Raw genomic sequence first — 16199 nt, forward strand, 5'->3', positions numbered from 1 at the left:
TGAGAGTTGGAATATTAAATGTCTAATTTACCCAATTCTATTTTGTGTTAAAGAAAATAAAATTAATTTTAATTATTTATAAGCGGAACAGTCGCACAAGCAATTTTATATGACAATCATTTTAATAGTTTATGATTGTTCTTAAAAAGTGATAGTTGGAATATTAAATGTCTAATTTATCTAATTTTATTTTATGTTAAAGAAAAGAAAATTAAATTTTAATTATTTATAAGCGAGTATAGTCGCACAAGCAATTTTGTTAAGTTAATCGATCGACGGAATTAGCCAAGAGGGGGTGAATTGGCAATTAAAAATTCGGTGGAAGCTTTTGCAGAAAATTGAAAAGATTTGCACAGCGATTTAGAGTGGTTCGACTTTCTCAATCAAAGTCTACGTCCACTACCTTAGCTATCCACACTAAGGATTTTCCAACAAATTCACTAATTTGTTCTTTCTTTTGAGGCCAAAGAGATAACCTTACAATACCCTCAAGAATATACCCCAATTCTTGAGAACATTCTTTTCCCAAAGAGAAGATTACAAATTTGCAAACTTACAAGGAAAACCTCACAAGGTAAGATGTTTGCACAATTCTAGAACAAGAAAAGAACACTCAAAGATAATTACAAATGAGCACAAATGGTGTTCTTGAAAGCAAAATGAATATTGAAAGGAAAATTGGTTTGATTTGCACAAACTTGATGTTTGATGCTTTCTCTCTTGTTTCTCTATGATTTCTTGTTGATCAAGGGCTTCAGAACTTGTTTAAATACACCTTGAATCACTTCTAAACGTTGGGGATAATTAATGAAGATAATATAGCCGTTTTAGTGTGAAAACAATTAATAAAACAACTTGGAGCGTGGGGGGAATCGGTTCCCCCTCATAGGGAATCAGTTCCCTAAGTGTAAAATTCAAATATTTCGACCGTTGAACAGGGGGAATCGGTACCCCCTATGGGGGAATCGGTTCCCTCCGAGCATTCTGGAAATCTCGGAGCCAAACCATTCAGGGGGGAATCGGTACCCTCTTGGGGGGGAATCGGTTCCCTCTGAGCAATCTGGAATTTTTGGCTTTGAAATGGTTCGAAATACTTTGAAAGATTATTTTGAAATTGTTTTAAGATTAAAACTTAATTTTACACTTAAGTAAGGATTAAAAATGATTTTTGAAATATTTTGAGTAATGTTTTGATATTCGAATAATTATATCGAATATACTTAGAAAATCATTTTGGAAAATCTTAAAATTAATTTAACTTAATTTGTTATATCGAAATATCAAAATGTTTTCAACAATCTCCCCCTTTTTGATATAACAAAACATTTTAGTAATTTTAAGATTTTGAAATCAATCAAGTTTTGAAATTTACTCCCCCTTACTTTAACACTTCTCTCATTTATCATTTAAAAACATCTTTAACACTTCTCCCCCTTTTTGTTAAATCAAAAAGAAATTTTAAAGAATTTAAACAAGGTTTTGAAATCATTTAGCCAATTGATTATATTTTAAGCTGCTAAGATCACAAGCAAGAGAAACGTTAGCCATTAGTTTCATAATCAATATTCATAATTAATGTGACATGGCAAAATTGGTCATATTGGTATAATGATGTAAATGATGCAATAATTTTAACTAAACCATCAAAAGAAAATATTTAAATTCAAACAAACAAATCCAAAGTCACAAAAATCAAACAATCCAAAAAGTTGAAGCAATAATCATTTAGTTCAAAGTTTTAAATTTAAGCACAGAATCACATATCCGGATCAGGAGGAGGAAAACGAGCTCGCATAGCGGCCATTTCATGAGTGAGGTCATTAATACGCACATTGGTTGCTTCATTGTTTGCACGCATCTCCTGAAGAATTTCTAATTGTTGAGCTCCCATTGTGGATAAATGGGACTCTATAGAAGTAAAGCGCGAATCCATGGTAGCATATCGGAAATCGAATGTCTCCATAAAGGATTGAAAATATGGAGGCATTTGATGCGTTTGTTGTGCTTGCTCCTCGGGCTGCTCAGGCTCATCTTCGGCTTCATCGATGTCTCGCATTAATTGCTCAAGCTCGAGATCTTCGTCAGCTTCGGGTGGAGCTTATGAAGAACTAGTTCCCGGAGTATTTGCAGAAGATCGAACCCATTCACCGGTTTCCTTATCCTTAATCCATCCCGCTCTCGTTAAGGAAAGAAGATTAATTTGTTTCTTAAGGGGAAAAACAACATCTAGACCAACTCTAAGCCCAGCTTTGGAAAACAGATTACTCAAAATGCAACCGTAAACAAGAGATGAACAGAGTTTCTTGTTAGGAACAAGATTTACAGTTTCAACAATTTCAGCAAAAATAATCTGAGATAGGTTAATTTTAATATTGTTTTCGAAACAATGTAACCACCAAAGATCTAAGGCTCTAAGAGTAGAATAACGACCTCCGGATGGTCGAAACCACCAAGAAATCATTAGATGAAGAAAACGTTCATGAAGGTCTAAGACACTTGCACTATCTCTTCTTTTATAACGAGATCCTAAAACCTGTTTTTCATTTGAAATACCATTATTATCTAATCCGAATGTATTGGCTATGTAAGCCGAGTCAATATATAAGAATTGTCCTAGGAGGTAGGAACGAATTCCTATGGTTTCGGTTTCATTTTGGTTTTTAACACAAACGACATTAGAATAGAAAATACGAACAAGTTGATGGTAAATGATGGGTTCAAGATCAAAGATTTTATCAAATTTCCACTCTTGTAAAAGAGGACGATATTTAAAATTAATATCTAACATAGCTTGACGAGAAGGAATACGTTCTTCCCGGATTTTTTAAGAGTCGAAATATTGATAATACCAAAAACGATGATTTCTAGGACCAGGATGATTAAAACATGAATTTTGGATAGTCAAGTTAGGATCAATGGGATTAGGATTAGAAATTGGAATAGAAGGAGGATTTGGAGGTGGATTTGGTTGACGGTGTGAACGACTATATGAAGACCTAGCACGTTTAGGATTGGACATGGTTTAGGAAATCAGAATAGAATTGATAACCTGCAATTTAGAAAACACATGTATGCAATTTAATCAATCCCAAAACTCAATTGAGTCCTCAATATTTCAAGGTTCTCTAAATCAATCCTAATGGGCAAAGTTTTTGAAAAACTTTTGAAAAATATGGTTTTGAGAAACAATATATGTATAGTTTTCATAATAACAACATAATTTAATCAAAACACAATAATTTGAAAAAAAAAATTTATTTCGAAAATTTAGAAAATTTAGAAATAATCTTGTGTTTTTGATGAAATTAGTTGTAATATCTAGTTTCTAATTACTAAATAATCAATGCCCGATCTAAAATTCAACCTAGAACTAATTAAAACTAGTTCTGTGTTCATAAATTGATAAAATAGAAGTTTTGGAAAAATACCTTGAATGATTTCGGATTTGAGTGAGATTAGATGAAGTTTGCACGTTTTTTATGATTCCAACAGGTTTAGAGGATGATATTTGAAGTGAATTCCGATTAAAAACGTTGATTTGAGGCAAAAATGGAGATTTGAGTGCTTAGAGAGTGAGAAACGATGGAAGGAAGAAAATAGAGGGTTTTTGAAGGGTTCTGCCCGTGTATAACCAGAACCCCAGGGGGTATCGATTCCCCTGTGGGGGGAATCGGTTCCCCTTCAAAGGGGGAATCGGTTCCCTCAAGGGGGGGTCGATTCCCTCTGCACCAAAATGCTAAAATCCGATTTTAAACACCCAAAATGCTAAATTAATTTCCTCTAGTGGTATTGGCAACTCATATATTAAAAATTAATCATGTTCAAACAATTCAATTAATCTTTAAACGATATTTGAACATAAAATTAATTTTTCATCAAGAATTATAAACTGCCCCTAACTAATAGCAATGAATGCAATCAAAAATTACTATTATAAGCATTTTTCATTTATTATTAAAAGTGCTAAAATTATTTTAAACACTCAGTGAAGATAGATTGGTCAAACCTAATTCTCTCCTAAGTGTCCAAAATCGTTCCTTGTCTAAAGGTTTTGTAAAGATATCCGCTAATTGGTGCAAAGTATCAACAAATTCTAGAACTACATCTTTCTTAGTGACATGGTCTCTAATGAAGTGATGTCTTATTTCAATGTGATTAGTTCTAGAGTGTTGGATGGGATTTTTAGTGAGACAAATAGCACTAGTATTGTCACACTTGATAGGAATGGTACCTACTTCAATTCCATAATCAAAAAGTTGTTATTTCATCCATAAAACTTGTGCACAGCAACTACCAGCTGAAATGTATTCGGCTTCAGTGGTAGATAATGCAACACAATTTTGTTTCTTTGAAAACCAAGAAATTAGCATATTTCCAAGGAATTGGCAAGTACCGGAGGTGCTTTTCCTATCTAATTTGCATCCTCCATAATCCGCATCAGAAAAAGAATGCAAGCTAAAGCTAGAGTCTCTAGGATACCAAAGTCCTAGACTATGAGTGTCTTTAAGGTATCTAAAGATTCTCTTAACAGCTAGTAAATGTGATTCCTTAGGACATGATTGAAATCTAGCACATAAGCAAACACTAAACATAATATCCGGTCTACTTGCAGTTAGATAAAGTAGAGATCCAATCATTGACCTATATAATTTGACATTTACACATTTACCTCCTTCATCTAAGTCAAGCTTTGTTGAAGAGCTCATTGGAGTGTCATGAGGTTTCCCATTTTCCAGTCCAAACTTCTTGAGCATATCTTTGACGTACTTAGCTTGATTGATGAAGATGCCATCTTTTCTTTGCTTGATTTGGAGTCCCAAGAAAAATGAGAGCTCCCCCATCATGCTCATCTCAAACTCACTTTGCATTAGCTTAGAAAATTCTTGGCAAAGAACATCATTAGTAGAACCAAATATTATATCATCAACATAAATTTGAACTACTAATAAATCTTTACCTTTATGCTTCAAAAAACAATGTAGTGTCAACCTTCCCTTTTGAAAAACCTTTTTCAATTAAAAAAATTTGACAATCTTTCATACCAAGCTCTAGGAGCTTGCCTTAAACGATAAAGAGCTTTTGTCAATTTTAAAACATGATCCGGAAAATTTGAATCTTCAAAACCTGGAGGTTGTTCCACATACACTTCTTCTTTTATAAAACCATTTAAAAATGCACTTTTAACATCCATTTGATATAATTTAAATTCATTGAAACATGCAAATGCTAATAACATTCTAATTGCTTCCATCCTAGCTACGGGAGCGTATGTTTCATCATAGTCTATGCCCTCTTCTTGAGTATACCCTTGAGCAACAAGTCTAGCCTTGTTTCTCACTATATTACCACTCTCATCAAGCTTATTCCTAAATACCCATCTAGTACCTACAGTAGATTTATTACTAGGCCTTTCAACTAATGTCCATACTTTACTTCTCTCAAATTGATTTAACTCTTCTTGCATAGCCATAATCCAATGTTCATCATTTAATGCTTCTTTAATATTCTTAGGCTCTAAGCATGAGATAAATGCAACATAATTACAAATATTTCTAAGAGAAGATCGAGTTGTTACCCCTTTTGATGGATCACCTATAATTTCACCATCCTTGACATAGTTGTACTCTCTTGGATAAGATACTTCCCTTTCTTCAATGGTTGGATTCTCAAGAGGATCATGAGTTTCCTCATTTTTCGTTTCTTCCTTTGATGATGGTTCTCCAACTTCATGTTTAACGTCATTTGTATTTATAACACCTACATCATCATTCACACAAGAATCCTTCCTCGGAAGGGGATTATCATCGAAAACAACATGTATAGACTCTTCTACAACTAAAGTTCTTTTATTAAATACACGATAGGCTTTAGAATTTAAGGAATAACCCAGAAAAATTCCTTCATCACTTTTAGCATCAAATTTGCCAAGGTTTTCTTTACCGTTGTTTAAAACAAAACATTTACATCCAAAAGGATGAAAATAACTAATGTTAGGCTTTTTATTTTTGAAAATTTCATATGGAGTTTTCTTTAAAATTGGCCTAATCATTACTCGATTTACAACATAACAAGCGGTATTTGTGGCTTTCGCCCAAAAATTATGTTGAGGGGTTCTAGGTGCTGAAAAATTATGACTAATACCATTAGAATTACAAAATTCAATAAATCCAAGATTTTCAAATTCAGTGCCATGATCACTCCTAACACTAGTTATAGAGTAACCCTTTTCATTTTGGATTATTTTTGAAAATGTAATGAACTGTTCTAATGCTTCATCTTTAGTACTTAAAAATAGAACCCAAGTATATCTAGAATAGTCATCTACCAAGACAAATGCATATTGTTTTCCACCCAAGCTAGTAGTCCTAGTTGGCCCAAAAAGATCTACATGGATCAATTGTAATACTCTACTAGTTGATACGTCATTAATGGATTTAAAAGAAACACGCTTTGTTTTCCTTTAGCACAAGCATCACAGATTTTATCATTATCAAATTTAAGCTTAGGCAACCCTCGAACTAAATCACCTTGAATTAGCCGTTGCAAGACACTCATACTAGCATGTCCTAGTCTCCTATGCCATAACCAACTATCATGTTCATCTTTAGCAACTAGGCATAAATTAGTCATATCAAAAGAATCTAAATGCACCATGTAAATGTTCCCTATTCTATGACCAACAAGCATAATCCGATTAGATGCAATGTCAATGACTTTACAACCATTAATTTCAAATAAGACATTGAATCCTTTATCGCATAATTGACTAATACTCTATAGATTATGCTTTAATCCATTCACATATAAAACATTCTTAATTTGTATGGAAGAGGTATTACCTATTGTACCAATACCTTCAATGTGACCTTTTGAATTGTCTCCAAAAGTCACTTCTCCTCCATTTTTGGCGTTAAGCTCAATGAACCGGCTTTTGTCTCCGGTCATATGTCTTGAGCATCCACTATCAAGGTACCATGAATTTGAATTTGTTTCTCGTGCCTTGTAGCAATGCTCCTTTCCCTACAAACATAGATTAACTTTTGATTTTTGGTACCCAAATTCTTTTGGGTCCATATTCATTAGTTTCCAAAATCCTAGTCCCCTTAGGTATCCATTTGTGTAGGATATTTTTATCTTTAGTAGTAATGAGTTCTTTAGGAACCCATATACTTCTAACGATTTTTCCATTAGAGGTTCTTTAGGGACCTCTATGATTGTAGTTTCTAAAACTTTTTCTAACAAAGTTGGATTTTGAATTTCCACCTTTTTCAAAATGTTTTGTTCCAACTTTATCAAAAGAAGTTTTAAGATCATCAATTTTCTTTTGATGATCATCATTGATCTTTGAAAGTAAATTTTGCAAATCTAAATTTTTCTTTTCAAACTCTTCTAGTTTGATTTACAAGTATTTGATTTTACTTTCAAGATCGTTGTTGGTTTTGGATATGAGTTTGTTTTCATTTTTCAATTTTGAAACATCATTTTTATATTTTAAAAATAATTTCTCATAATCTGAAGCCAACCCATTATATTCCTCTAATAACTCATCATAGGATAAATCATCAAAATTGGATGAGTTAGAGGTTACCTTAGAATCTTCCCCAAATGCCATTAAGCACAAGTTAGCTACTTCTTGTTCCTCTTCATCGGAACTTTCTTCATCGCTCCATGTAGCCACATGAGCCTTGTGCTTATTCTTTGATTGACCCTTTTTCTTCAATTATGGGCAATCATATTTAACATGCCCTGGCTTTTTGCATTCGTAGCAAATGATTGGGTTCTTCTCTTTCGGTTCATTTTTGAGGCCTTCATTTCATTTGAATTTTCTTCCTCGATAAGGTCTCATCATTTTTCTGAACCGTTTGGCAAACAATGCCATTTCCTCGTCATCGTCATCGTTATTCGAATCACTCTCATCTTTTGTGGATTTGAGAGCAACTCAAATGTTTTTCTTCTTCTCCTTCTCCTTTGGTGTCTCGTCAATTTTGTCTAGGTCCACCTCATCTTCGAGCATCATTTCATGAGTGAGGAGTGACCCAATTAGCTCTTCAAGAGTTAAGGACATAAAGTCCTTAGACTCGATGATTGTCGTTTTCTTTGATTGCCACGATTTTGGGAGGGAGTAGACTAACTTCCTCACAAGCTTTTCATTTGAAATGATCTCTCCATATGATTTGAGACCATTGACAATCGTTGAAAATCTATCCGTCATAGCTTTGATATCTTCATTTGGTTTCATCCTGAAATTTTCATAGCTATGCGTTAGAATACTAATTTTAGATTTCTTTACCTCATCGGTACCTTAATGAGTGACTTGAAGTTTGTCCCATATTTCTTTGGCGGTTGTACACGATGAAACTCTTCCGTATTCATCTGGTCCAAGAGCACAAAAAATGATATGGATGGCTTTTGAGTTGAGCTGGAACATTCTTGTCTCTCCTTCACTCCACAACCTTGGATGAGTGAGAGGTTTGATGTATCCTTCTTCTACAGCATTCCATGCTCCCATGTCACTTGCTTGAATGAAGTACATCATTCTATTCTTCCAATAGGCATAGTTAGCTCCATTGAAGAAAGGAGGCTTGTTGACGGGCATCGAATCGAGGCTGGAGTCGAAGTTTGAAGCGGAGGCCATTGATGACTTTGATAATCGATATAACTCTTCCCGAATCGACTCAAGAGGCGATTAAACCTTCAAATGAGTTAGGCTCTGATACCAATTGTTGAGTTAATCAATCGACAGAATTAGCCAAGAGGGGGGTGAATTGGCAATTAAAAATTCGGTGGAAGCTTTTGTAGAAAATTGAAAAGATTTGCACAGCGATTTAGAGTGGTTCGACTTTCTCAATCAAAGTCTACGTCCACTACCTTAGCTATCCACACTAAGGATTTTCCAACAAATTCACTAATTTGTTCTTTCTTTTGAGGCCAAAGAGATAACCTTACAGTACCCTCAAGAATATACCCCAATTCTTGAGAACACTCTTTTCCCAAAGAGAAGATTACAAATTTGCAAACTTACAAGGAAAACCTCACAAGGTAAGATGTTTGCACAATTCTAGAACAAGAAAAGAACACTCAAAGATAATTACAAATGAGCACAAATGGTGTTCTTGAAAGCAAAATGAATATTGAAAGGAAAATTGGCTTGATTTGCACAAACTTGATGTTTGATGCTTTCTCTCTTGTTTCTCTATGATTTCTTGTTGATCAAGGGCTTCAGAACTTGTTTAAATACACCTTGAATCACTTCTGAACGTTGGGGATAATTAATGAAGATAATATAGCCGTTTTAGTGTGAAAATAATTAATAAAACAGCTTGGAGCGTGGGGGGAATCGGTTCCCCCTCATAGGGAATCGGTTCCCTAAGTGTAAAATTCAAATATTTCGACCGTTGAACAGGGGGAATCGGTACCCCCTATGGGGGAATCGGTTCCCTCCGAGCATTCTGGAAATCTCGGAGCCAAACCATTCAGGGGGGAATCGGTACCCTCTTGGGGGGGAATTGGTTCCCTCTGAGCAATCTGGAATATTTGGCTTTGAAATGGTTCGAAATACTTTGAAAGATTATTTTGAAATTGTTTTAAGATTAAAACTTAATTTTACACTTAAGTAAGGATTAAAAATGATTTTTGAAATATTTTGAGTAATGTTTTGATATTCGAATAATTATATCGAATATACTTAGAAAATCATTTTAGAAAATCTTAAAATTAATTTAACTTAATTTGTTATATCGAAATATCAAAATGTTTTCATCAAATTTTATATGACAATCATTTTAACGGTTTAGAATGGTTCTTAAAAAGTGATAGTTGGAATATTAAATGTCTAATTTACCCAATTCTATTTTATGTTAAAGAAAATAATTAGTTTTAATTATCTATAAGCGGAACAACCGCACAAGCAATTTCATAAGCGCTAGTTTGACATAGTTTTAAAAAGTGACTTTTAAATATATGGTATAAAAGAACTTTTAAAAGTATTGTTTAAAAGTGTAATTGTTTAAGATTGTTCTTAAAAAGTGAGTTTTAAAAATATAGAATTTAAATTATATTTACCCTTATTAATACTATGATATATAAAATTATCAACTCAAATAATAATAAAAATATAAAAAATATTTTAAGATAATTAATTAATAATATTTTTATAAATGAAATATTTTATTAAGAAAAAAATATATTATCAATACTTTTTAACATGTGGATATAACTCACTATTAATATTTAATATATAAACCATTAATTCTATTCATTTTTAATTAATTAAAATAAATTATTTTTAAGGACATAATTGAGTGGTGTCCATGCATTAATAATGATAAAAATTATAATTTTCTTCCTACCGCAAAGTTAAAAATGAAAAAACTAGAAATCCTAACTAGTTTTTACGGTTGGATCAAAACTATCGTTTCCACCACAATATTTTTTTTATTTTCACCCGTTTGATATTGATTTTATGGTCAAAACGAGCATTTTTTTTAGCTAAAAAAAGCTTTCTACAAGCCACACCAAACGGGCCTAAATATATTTTAACTTTGTTTAAGGGTCATAAATTGCAAATTAAACCGTATTTTAATTGGAAAAAAAACTTCTAGGACATAAAAGAGAACATTCAATTCGTCCTCAAGTGAGGTTCGGAAACATACCAAGAGAATCAGACTTATTAAAAGATTGCTCTCTTTGGTCAAGATAATTACACTAGTTAAAAAAACTCGTTTGCAATTCTTGACATGAACAATTTGTTCTTTATGCACTAACAAATTATGCCCCTAATATTCATTGTATTTATCCTAATTTTTTATTATGAGTTTCCAAGTCGAAGAGATCTTTGTAAACTACAAGATAACTTTTCATTCCTAATAGATAGTCTTGTTTGCAAATGTTTTCATTTCTCTTTCATTTTTTAAAATGTAAAAAGTTCGATAAAAAAGTTTTGAAAAACAAAATGGTACCCATTTCTTCGAGCTTATAATTGACACAAATCATAACATGAGTTCATTTATTATTATATAAACCAATTACTCTTTTAATCCTTCAAAAATTATAGCTCTTTGACAAATGTCGACACTAATGATGATTTTGAGATTTGGGTTAATGTATTTTGGATTGACTTCTTTGATCAAAATTTAAGACTTCTGGTTCTTTGATGTCCCTTGATTCGATACGCTCATCATGCTTGTCTTTTGAAAAAGTCCATTGGTTCCAAGCTCTCGTGGATGCTTTTAAGATGTGCGGTGTTTTAGCAATAGATTTATAAGCCTGCCTCATATGCAAAAGTTGTACAATTTTATCATTTGAGTCATCTTTTCAGGTTTTTAACTCGAATTCTCTTTTTATTTCAAGATGCCCTTTTGCGAATTTTCATCCTGAACCCCTTTTATTACTTTTCTTATTTTCCTTATCATGCATTAAAGTTTAGGAAAAAATGTAAATAAAAAGATTAACTCTAAGGAGTGAAATGAAATATGAAGATAGCCCATTCAACTTAGAAATTCATGTATGATTAGAAATGACTTTTCAGGCATATACTGTAGGTCATGACTCATGGTTATGAAAGAAAAGGATAAATAAGCCCAAATACATGTTTAAGGGTGATTGAATCAATGATCAATGTATTCATTATTATTTTCCTTGAATATGTTTCATTGTGTTTTTTCTCGTCTTTTTTGGATCCCTCTAGACGGACTATTTGTAGGTTTTCACCCTAGAGGTCATTTTTTTTTGGCGTTCATGACTTTTTTATTGCTATGAGCTGGGTCTTTGAACCAGTTTCAGTTGACCAACATTGTCGTTCGAGATTCAAAAGAATCAATTTATTTGTTACAATCTTTGTATGTGTTTTTCCCTCTTTAGTTTTTGAATTTAGAAATTTAATTTGATTTTAGTACAATCCATTTCTCATATTTAAAACATATCTTATCATTCTTGATTTGATTTGAAGCTTTAAACATATTGTATATGGTCAATATTGTTATGTTTTACCTTATGTCATAAGGACTCATCATATTAGATTGTCCTCACTCAAGCGAGAAGGTTTTCCGTTGTCTTGCCCTCTATGTAGGGACTGATAATTGGTTAGGGTTGAATCCAAAGAAAAATATTTCAAACTCAAATAAGGACCAAAATGGTTATTTTTGCCCTTTATATTCAATGAAAAAACAAGTCATTAATACATGATGATTTTTTTCCTTTTTTTCTTTCCTTTTTGTTTCCCTCCATTTACTCCACTTTATCCTCATAATATTGATGCGAGACACTCCATTGTCTTCTTGTTCGACGTTATTTGGATTTTAATGCGGAAGAAAAGAGTTTCCTTTTGTTTTAAAAATATAATGGTGCAATCTGAAGGTTATTTCTTTAGAGAAGGCAATATGTTGAACTATGTTTTGATATAACAATTTATGGAAAAATGTCTTTGGACTTGAATTGAATTTATTCAAAGTTTTCAAAAATAATTCAAAGTCCATTAAAAGTGAATTTGAGCACAAAACTGTTTTTCAACGTACGTAGTACCAATACTATTCTTACAGTATCGATACCTTATGAATAATATGGATAATATTAATATGGTACCGATACCAAAGGTAAGGGAAGTATCGATACTACCAATATTGCTCAAATTCTAGAATGTAAAAATGGTACCGATACCCAAAGGGGTACCGATACTACTTTACATAGTAGTATCAATACCGTGAGGCCCAACGACTAGTAATGGCTAGTTATATTTAAAAATAACAAAGGTAGTACCGATACTCCATATAGGAGTACCGATACCCTCTGTATTGAGCAATTTTATTTTGCAGAGAAAACATCCCCAACGGCTTCAAATTACTCCCAACGGGTAGAAACGGCCACAAACTCATTCCAGCATATAAATACAAGTTCAAGACACTTAAAGAAGGGTTAGAACACCTATCCAAGCATTCAAACACAAGAGAATAGTTTCATTCTTATTTTCATTTCTCTTGTAAATATTTTGTTCTTGTGAGCTAAAGTTTATAAACACCTTCCTTTTTAGAGCTTTTCTTTGTTTACATTTCTTTTCCTTATAAATAGGTATTGGTTCAAGCTGAGTATGTTAAAAGTTAGGGAGTTGTGTAAAGGTTGTCTCTTTGTCCTTGGAAAAGAAAGAAAAAATAGTGAATTTGTTAGAAAATCCTTAGTGAGGAGCTAAGGTAGTGGAGGTAGACTTAGTTGAGAATTCAAACCATTATAAATTACTGTGTCAGTTTTTCTATCGTTTAACTCTCCTTACTCCCTAAACAAAATTTTGCCAATTCACCCCCTGGTGCAATTTTCGGTTGATAAAACTGAGCTTCGAAAATCCTAATAATTGGTATCAGAGCTTGACTCATTAGAAGGTTTAACAACCTTGAGACGATCCTAGAAGAAGCTCTACCGATTCCCGATGCAACCGATAAGAAGAAGGCTTCGACTTCCGGCTCTTACTACATTAAAGACTCACAACTGGTCAACAATCCACCTTACTTCAATGGAGCTAATTATGCCTATTGGAAGAATAAGATGATGCTCTTCATTCAAGCCAATGATCTAGGAGCTTAGATCTCAATCATGATGGGATACTCCATTCCACCCGGTGAGATGGATGATTGGAGTGATGGAGAGAAGAAGAAGTTCCAACTCAATGCTAAGGCTATGCACATTCTCTTTTGTGCATTAAGCCCGGATGAATATGTAAGAGTCTCATCTTGTTCTAATGCCAAGGAGATATGTGACAAGCTCCAAGTCACTCATGAAGGAACCGATGAAGTGAGGGAAACCACGATAAGTCTCTTAAACCATAGCTACGAGAATTTAAAGATGAAATTGGATGAAGATATCAAAGTTATGACGGATAGATTTTATGTGATTGCCAACTGTCTAAAGGGATTTGGAGAAGTAATCCTAAATGAGAAGCTTGTGAGGAAGATGATATATTATTTTCCAAAGTCTTGTCAATCGAAGAAGACGAAGATCATTAAGGTTAAGAATCTAAAGTCTCTCACTCTTGATGAACTGATTGGTTCTCTTATCACTCGTGAATTGATGGTGAAGGAAGAGGAAGAAGTTGAAAATAAGCAAAACAAAAAGAAGAAGGAGATAGGCATTGCTTTCAAATCCACTAATGAGAGCAATCAAGATTCAAATAAAGAGGTTGATGAAGACGATGATGAAGAAAAAGAGATGGCCAAACTCTTTAAAAGATTCAAGAGATTCATGCTTCACAAGATTTATTACTTCTAAAGATGTGAAGCATGAATCGAGCAAGAAGAAGAGTCCCCTGGTGTGCTTCAATTGTCAAAGAACAACGCATGTCAAGAATGACTTTCCCCTCCTAAAGAAGAAGGGATTAAGTAAGAAAGATGCATTTTTGGTAACTTGGAGTGATAAAGATGACTCTAATGATGAAGATGAAGTAGCCAACCTATGCCTCATGGCCATCCAAGAAGATTCTATTGGGACTGTCGGCGCACCCCACGGCACAGCGGAAATAAAACTCAACGATCTCACCAGCGATCCAAGTACGTAAAACTGAAATCGGGATGAAGGGATGTGAATACTTATAGCGGGTTCCTTGAAAAACAACAAGAACAATAGTGAATACTGGTAGTGTAGATCGGTTTGAATCGTAAGCCTCCACGAAATCACGTCTTGGCCTCTACTCAGTTCACCCGATTAAGAGCAATATTTGTTTTCCCCAAAACTGTTTTGAGAGAAAAAACGGCTGAAGGTTTATGTGTATGTGTTAAAAATGGCTGTTAAACCTAACACACCCTTTTATATCCATTACCCTAACATCTTAGGGTTTTTAAAGTTATTTCAAATTAATAATAAAATATTATTTAATTAATTCAATTAAATATACATTAAAGACTTATAATCTGAATTATAATCTTTAATGTTTATTTAAAAATTTATTTAATTATTCCTAATTATATATACCAATTAAAAGAGTTGTAATCTAAATTACATTCTTTTAATGCTTACTTACTATATTCGGGATAATTAAAATCATATGTATATCAAATATACATATCATAACTCTAGATATATTTTAGTAACATACAACAAATTGTACATTTTTGCTCATTTCAATCCTAGGGTGTGACCCTGTAGGTTCTTGTAACGTTGGTAGTAATTATTAGAATAATTCTAATATTACATAAAATGAGTGACATCTAGCAATATATCATTGTCACCTAAGTTACAAGAAATTATGATTCGACATATCATCTTCGTGATTAACTATTTTATGTATTACATCCTTTTGTCCTTTATATCTAGAATAGGCACAAGTCTTAGAATAGTCACACTTGTATAGCCCATCTATTGTTTCTTGATTTTTTGTAAACTATAATTAACGAATATGAAATCACATATCAACTTATTCGAGCATGGCCATGCATTTCTAGTCTCACTCAATCAAGTGGCATGTGATATATTTTCTATTATGTAGGAAGGACAAATCCTATCTTAACCATATACACCCCACTACATATATCGAAATATATTCAATACCAGTCTTTATAGTGCAACCAGTTACAGAGCATGTTTAACTGTATCAAAACATACAACAATATATGTTGGGATGACATTGATCTCAAGTCTGAGGATCATACATATAGTCATCACCATGAGCAATGTTATGACGTTACATAATAATCCAAGACATATGCTCATGATGGGTCAATCCAATACATTGTTCTCTAACAATATAATCATGTATCAATTCTGACATCTCTATGTCAATGACAACTCCTTGTCATCAATCAATACCATGTTAATCTTAAGCATATTATTATTGTCCATGCCCATAATAATACTTGACTATGGATCTTTTAATAATATTATTATATGGACTTTATTATCTTTCCGTTTATGTTAAACACAGACACATAACTGAAAATAATAGTGGCAATGCCTTTATTCAATAAAATCGATAAATAAATATATTATTACAATAATCATATGATTGGTCTTTGGGCATACTCTAACAGATTCAATGGTAATTTCTAACTCAAATGATTTAGATTCTTATTATTTTGATGAGTTACAAGTTGCTTATAATGAGTTGTATTTGGAATTTGAGACCATGAATTCCAAATATAAGAAATTAATTTCAAAACTTAAAGTTGCAAATAATTTAGTTTTGAAAGCCAAAGTTGATTTTAAAAAACAAAATGAAATTTTTA

Source organism: Hibiscus syriacus, unplaced genomic scaffold (genome assembly GCF_006381635.1).
Source record: "Hibiscus syriacus cultivar Baekdansim isolate YM2019G1 unplaced genomic scaffold, ASM638163v2 tig00110503_pilon, whole genome shotgun sequence".
NCBI lineage: Eukaryota > Viridiplantae > Streptophyta > Magnoliopsida > Malvales > Malvaceae > Hibiscus > Hibiscus syriacus.